At 32.7% G+C, this 6,910-nt stretch overlaps 1 pseudogene; it reads left to right on the top strand.

Moving 5' to 3' along the window:
* The first annotated feature begins 6,066 nt into the window (after positions 1 to 6,066).
* LOC124994922 (small ubiquitin-related modifier 2-like) lies at positions 6,067 to 6,427 on the top strand (annotated as a pseudogene).
* Positions 6,428 to 6,910: the final 483 nt, after the last annotated feature.

Below are 6,910 nucleotides of genomic sequence, written 5' to 3'. Positions count from 1 at the left end.
TCATTTTGACATAATTATAAAAGTATGGAATATAATTTATTCTAATTCAGTCCCTGGTACTTCCCCTTCTTTTTTCTTCCTCCCTTCCCCTATTCCCTTTTCTCTACTCCACTGATCTTTCTGCTATTTATTTACTGTTTTTATTTGTTTTAATTAGGGTCTTGTGGATGTACATGATGGCAAGATTCACTGTGGTATATTCACATATTCACATAGGAAAGTAAGGTTAGATTCATCCCTCTGTCTTTTGCTATCTCATCCCTTGTCCCTTTCCTTCATTCCACTTTGTCTACTCCACTAATCTTTCTTCTATTCTTTTTTTAAAATTCCCTCTTATTTTGAGTTAGCTTCTGCATATCAGAGAAAACATTCTATCTTTGGCTTTTAAGTTTATTTAAATTTCTACATCATTTTTTGATATTTTCATCATGTTTGTGCATTGCTTTTGTGAACTCACTGAACATCTTTTTGATGGCTAGTTTTAACTCTGTGTCAGGTAAGACCAGGCTAGTTCCTCAAGTACCATTTCCCCTTCAATTTCTTTAATGTAAGTTTCTGTAGATTTATTTATTTCCTTGGACTGGATCATTGTTTTAGTCAGCTTATTTGCAACTGTAACAGAAGGACCTGATGAACAATTTTGAGGATGAAAATTTTATTTGGGAACTCACTGTTTTAGAAGTCTTAGTCCAGAGATGGCTGACTCCATTCCTCAGGCCCAAGGTGAGGCAGAACATCATGGTAGAAGAGTGTGGTGGAAGAGAGCAGGTCTGGACATGGCTTCTAAGAAGCAGAGAGACAGCTCTGCTCAACAAGGACAAAATATACCACCCTCTCCATTCACACCCTATCTTCATACAATTACCCTCCAGTTAATCCCAATCAGTGGATTACCACACTGATTACGTCAGGCTTTCATAACCCAATTATTTCACCTTCTAATCCTTTTGCATCAACTCATACATGTGCTTTTGGGGGACAACTCACATTTAAACCATAACAGTCAAGTTCCCTTGTTTCTTCATGTCTTAACTTTGTTTTAGAATCTGTGCATTTGAAAAAAACAAAACAAAACAAAACAAAAAACCCAGCTACCTTCACCCATCTTCATGGACTAGTTTTGTACAAGAGAAGATGTTTACTGAATAGCCTAACTAGAGATGCTGGGCACCTTATCAATATCTACTAAGGATGCATCTTTTCTGGGCTTTTGCATACAAATTCTTAATTACAGAGATTTACCATTTTTTGTTTATTTTTATTTTTCTAGGAGCTTGTTGTTTCTTGTTCCCATGGTATCTGTGTATGGCAATGCACATTCTCTGGCATTACCTTGTATTTCCTTTTTCATGATCTCAAGTATCCAAATTATGCTTGTTCTATCACTATTCTAAGTTGAGACAAAATACAATCCTTTAGTCAAATTTATCCACAAATATTCAGAATACTGGATATTCCATATATTTTCCATTTTTCTCCTTTCTTATCAAGGGTAAAACCACAAACTGGGTGCTACCATCTACTTGTGATGATCTGTGCTGGTTTCTGCCAATGGTATTATAAATTATGGGATATTGACTTTAAGCATTAAGTTATCTTTTGTTCTCTGAAGCCACCAACTGTGTAAATTATGCCCATGTCCTGTGAACACTCTGAGTAAGTTAACATAGAAACCAGTTCTTTGGGCAGTCCCTTAAAAAGTCAGAACACTAGTTGTATGTCCCAGTATTCTCTTTTCCTCTGATAAAGTGGGCTTTTTCTCTTGAATATAAGCTGTGCCTACTTAAGCAAGTGGTTGATTGGTTGAAATGAAATTACTTTTCTTAACAATTTTACTGCAACTTTTATTGACTTTGGGCTTCCTTGATGTTCTCTTTCTTCTATACCAATTTCTGGAGTTGTCATGAGGATCTTTGGATCAGCTACTGTTAATTTATAAAGGTTTTTGGACCATGCTTATATTTGAAAATATTTGTGGCTTCCTACTTCAATATCTTGCTAATATTTCTCCTTTGCCTGACTTAATTTATTAAGTATCTGTTTGTGAGATCCATTCATGTTATTGTACATAGCTAGAATTTTTTTCTTTTTTGCATTACTGTTTTATATGACATCGTGAAATATAAATATTGATACATATTTGTTTAGTTTCTTTACAGTTGGGGGCTTTTATAAGTAATGCTACTGCAAATATTTTTTCTATTATTTTCAGTACTGGGGATAGAACCCAGGGTTTCATACTTGCTAGGGAAGTGCTCTTCCATTAAGCTACATGTATAGTCCTGAATATGTCTTTTAATTTTCTTGTATATTCATTTCTCTTTGGTATTTACCTGGGAATGAAATGTTGGGTCATTGGGTGTTCAAATTTTCAGTATTAGTAAATAATGCCAAAGAGTTTCCCAAAGAAGTCAAATAAATGTATAGTATCATCCACAATATATAAGGGCTTCTTTACATGGGAATCAACATTTTATGTTATTAAGTTTAGGTGTGTAAAATATTTTATTTATATTTTTAAGTATTTTAAATACGTATATAAGAACATCTCAGTAGAGTTTTAAAGTTCTGTTCCTATGATCAGCTGTTTGATTTTAACTACCTTTGTATATATACACATACACATTTCTTTTGGTCACTTGGATATATTATTTTGCAAAAAAACAATGTGGATGGGTTTGCATTTTTTAAAAAATTTCTACCTTTTACTCTTGATCTGTAAGTATTCTTTATACATACTAGATAAAAGCCATTGACACCTTGTGTCACTTTAGATATTGGAATAACTTTATCTAATATCAGACTAAAACAATTTACTGCTAGGTTTCCAGTTATAATGGTGAATTTAAAGAACAGTAGAATTGGAGAAAGATACAGGAAATCATAAAGTTCAGAGAAAAATCAGTGTAGTCCACTATATCGCAGTATGCAGTTCTCTCTTACCCACAGGGGATGTATTACCAGACCCACAGTGGCTATTTAAATATGCAAATAGTACCAAAACATATATATTATGCTTTTCCCCACATATAGATACCAATACAGATGTTTAATTTATGCACTACTTTCACAGTTTGGGGTCACTATTAAGTAAAATAATGGTTACTTAACCATAAGCATTGCAATACTATAATAGTTGATTTGATAACCAAAATGGCTAATAACTGACTAACAGGAAGGTAATGTACATAGTATGGATACTGAATAAAATAATGATTCATATTCTGGGTAAGATAGAATGGGATGGCATAAAATTTCATCAAAATACTCAGAATGGCATGCAACTTAAAATATATGAGTTTTTCATTTCTGGAATTTTCAATTTAATAGTTTTAGACTATAGTCATCCTCACAAAAATGGAACCTCAAAAAGTTTAAATGTAGGTTAGGGAGAACACTTCAATTTAGGTCATAATTTCAAGTTATATAAATAAATTGTATTTTAACACATATCTTAATTTGCATATCACTACATTTACATTTATGCTCATAGTAAATTGGTCTGCTAAAGTTTGGCTTAGGTATTATTTCATTATTACTACATGCAGCATGAGAACAATCTCAGTACTTTATCTATCTTTATATATTTCTTACTGTTTGTTTTAATTATAAGTGTAAATGACAACCACAACAAATATTTTAAGAAATTTTCTTAATGAAATCCTATACTAATTTTTGTAAGATTATTCCTTTATTTAGTTTATATACGTGTCTTGCAAAATATAACATGAAATTGAGAATGAGGAAAAAATTAGCTTAATCAGCTTTTCATGTTCCATGTATGAGAAGGTTAAATGAGTGATCCCAAGTTATTTCTTAGCATTAGCATCTTTGTGTATTTCATGGATGAAAGCATATTGAGTAAAACACTATCTTCACCTCATTATCTCAGTGTTCAATCCCAAGTATTAAATGATCTATTAAGCAGAAAGAAAAGTACTTTAATAATCTTCTTGCTATAGGTATTCTTTGTAATCCCAAGAAGTACTTATTACTTACAAATTAATAGAACTAATTTGGAAACTATAGGAATGGGATTCTTTTTCCCAGAACTTTTCCCCCAGAAGAGGAACATACTAATAAGATGTTTATAAAGTTCTCGATATGTTGTAGGGCTGATTGTCATTCATCAAGAAGTATGATTTATATGTAAAATATGAGCATGACTTAACATTGTGTAAATGGAATAAGAACTTCCTTTATAATTCTGATTTGTTTAGGAAAAGTATGGGTGTGGAGGAATGATTAAATAATTCTTGGATTATGCCTCTAGTGGATCTCCATCTAGTTACTTGTAAACCAGAATCCATAGAACTGTATTCAAATGTTAATACCCCTTTGCACACAATTAGAAAGAAAATTTCAGAAAATTCAACGTGTTACTTTCTAATCATTATCTTAGAAACAAACATGACTAGTTCACTACCAGGACTTCATTATTTGATTCTGTGAATATTAAAAATAAGAGGAAAACACTGATTCAGATCTATCTCATAATTAGAGAGTTCTTCTTGTATAGTAACAGTGATATCCGGATTTTTATGGTTACATTGCCTCACCACTTGATTACACACTGAGCTGACGTGGTCACTCTTCCATCAAATGAACCATCACCTTTGTCCATTGTGTAGAACATTGCTTCACACTCATTCCTTACATAGTCCCTAGAATTCAGGAACGGAGTTGGAGTTGATACTCACCTTTTGTTATAGTGCTCTTTTAAAGACACAATTCCTCTCCACATAATTTTTCAATAAATTCTTTGATAACTTTGGCAGATGGTAGAAAATTTTGATGATTTGTTTAATTTCAATTTCTCCACTATTGACTAACACCAACTAAATAAAGCAATAAAATATTTTAAAATGTTAGCATTTGTTCATTTACATTTTATTTTAGTTGAATCACTTTCCTTCAGCTTGTTTTTTTAGCTTTGGACTATACGTGGACTTTACTATGATTAGAAAAGCATGTGAGAAATTGTCAGGCTTCTTCCTAAAGAAGGATAAGGAGGAGAAGGATTAGGGGAGAGTAGAAAGAGAAAGAGGAAGAAGAAAAAGCTCCAGGGACTAGGCAGCGGGACAAAATGTAGCAAACTAGAGACTATATCATGTAAGTATAATGTGACTTGAGGAGAATGGGAATGTTGGGAATGTTGAAAGGAACTGGTGCATTGTGGAGCTGTAGTTTCAAGGTCTGCTTCTTTAACTCTAGTATTTACTAGCTTGGGAGATCTTTGGCAAATTAAACAGACTGAGCTTCATTTTCATTTGTAACATGTAGATGATTTCTTCCTTTAGGGGCATCACACTGATCAAGAGATTACATATTGAAAAAATGTTAAATGACACAAAAGCACACAATAATAATGATGGTTCTCTAAAAAGAAAACTTGTTTCTGATCATTTTCATCTGAAAACTTAATACTCTCCTTCATGCCATCTTATTTTCTGGGTATTTCACATGTTGAGTCAAATACTACCAATGCATATTATGAGAATAAGAGATAAATGTTGTTGCAAATACCCTTAATAACTATGTTAATCTTTACTAAAGTGATATGGAATCCCCAGTATCAGTTCCTAATCTGATAAAATTAGAGAAATCCTTGATTATTCATCAATCTTTCCTTATTTGTAAAATGAGAGAATTTGAGCTAAACAAACAGTAAAAATGTGGTACCACAGATGTTATAATATGTAGCAAGTTTAATTCAAAGTTTAATTCAAATTTTGTAATAAAGCAACATAAATTTGTGTGAAAGTTTTAATGTATCATATAGTATTAATTTTTGTTCTACCAATGTTGGACTAGTAACTTATGGTCAATTTTTAAATTAATTTTAGAAATAACTTTGCATTGCTAATTTGTTCTTAATATTTTACATATTGTACAGTATATTCTCTACAATTTAAGTGCTTTATTTTGTTAGAAGTATTGGGACTACAATGGCAATCCAATGATACTACCTGGGTTTTTAAAAATTTAAGCAAGGTGTGTGCTCCTTCCGTGCGGTCCAGGTACCTCTTTTGTGAAGCGGCAGCTGAGGAGACTCCGGCACTCACCATGGCTGACCAAAAGCCCAAGCAAGGAGTCAAGACTGAGAACAGCGATCATATTAACTGAAAATGGCGGGGCAGGATGGTTCTGTGGTGCAGTTTAAGATTAAGAGGCATACACCACTTAGTAAACTAATGAAAGCCTATTGTGAACGACAGGGCTTGTCGATGAGGCATATCAGATTCCGATTTGATGGGCAGCCAATTAATGAAACAGACACACCTGCACAGTTGGAAATGGAGGATGAAGATACAATTGATGTGTTCCAGCAGCAGACAGGAGGTGTCTACTAAAAAGGGAACCTACTACTTTACTTCAGAACTCTGTTCCTACAGACCAAGAATACATTATTAATTAGAAAACTGCAGTTCGGTTCCACCACATCCTGACTATTACAGTATAGTTTTCTCTATTCTTTTCATTTTCCCCTTCCTCATTCCTTTATTGTACATAAAGTAACTGGTGTATGTGCACAAGCATATTACATTTTTTTAACTAAATGGCCAATGATATGTTTTGATTGACATCAAATATCAATCAAAATACTGGTTCTGTGAAATTATCCCCTTTCTCTATTAGTGGCATGCTCATTTAACTCTTATCTTCATATTCCAGTAAGTTATTTTGCTCTCACTGTTTTAACAAAAAACAAAACAAAACAAAACAAAAACCCTGAATAACATAAAAATCCTTGTATACCTTGTTTGATTGGAGAATTTTAATATTTTTCATTTATCATTGTAAAACCAAGGACAATTTTGTAACTTTTTTGTACGTAGTTGTTACATGTAGGGTAATCTGTCTGTAAGTAGGGGTAAACTACTCTTAAAGAAAAAAAAAAAGATTCCTA

The sequence above is a fragment of the Sciurus carolinensis genome, chromosome 10 (genome assembly GCF_902686445.1).
Source record: "Sciurus carolinensis chromosome 10, mSciCar1.2, whole genome shotgun sequence".
Lineage (NCBI taxonomy): Eukaryota > Metazoa > Chordata > Mammalia > Rodentia > Sciuridae > Sciurus > Sciurus carolinensis.
The sequence above is the reverse complement of the archived record's forward strand: the minus strand, read 5'-3'. Positions and strand labels throughout refer to the sequence as shown.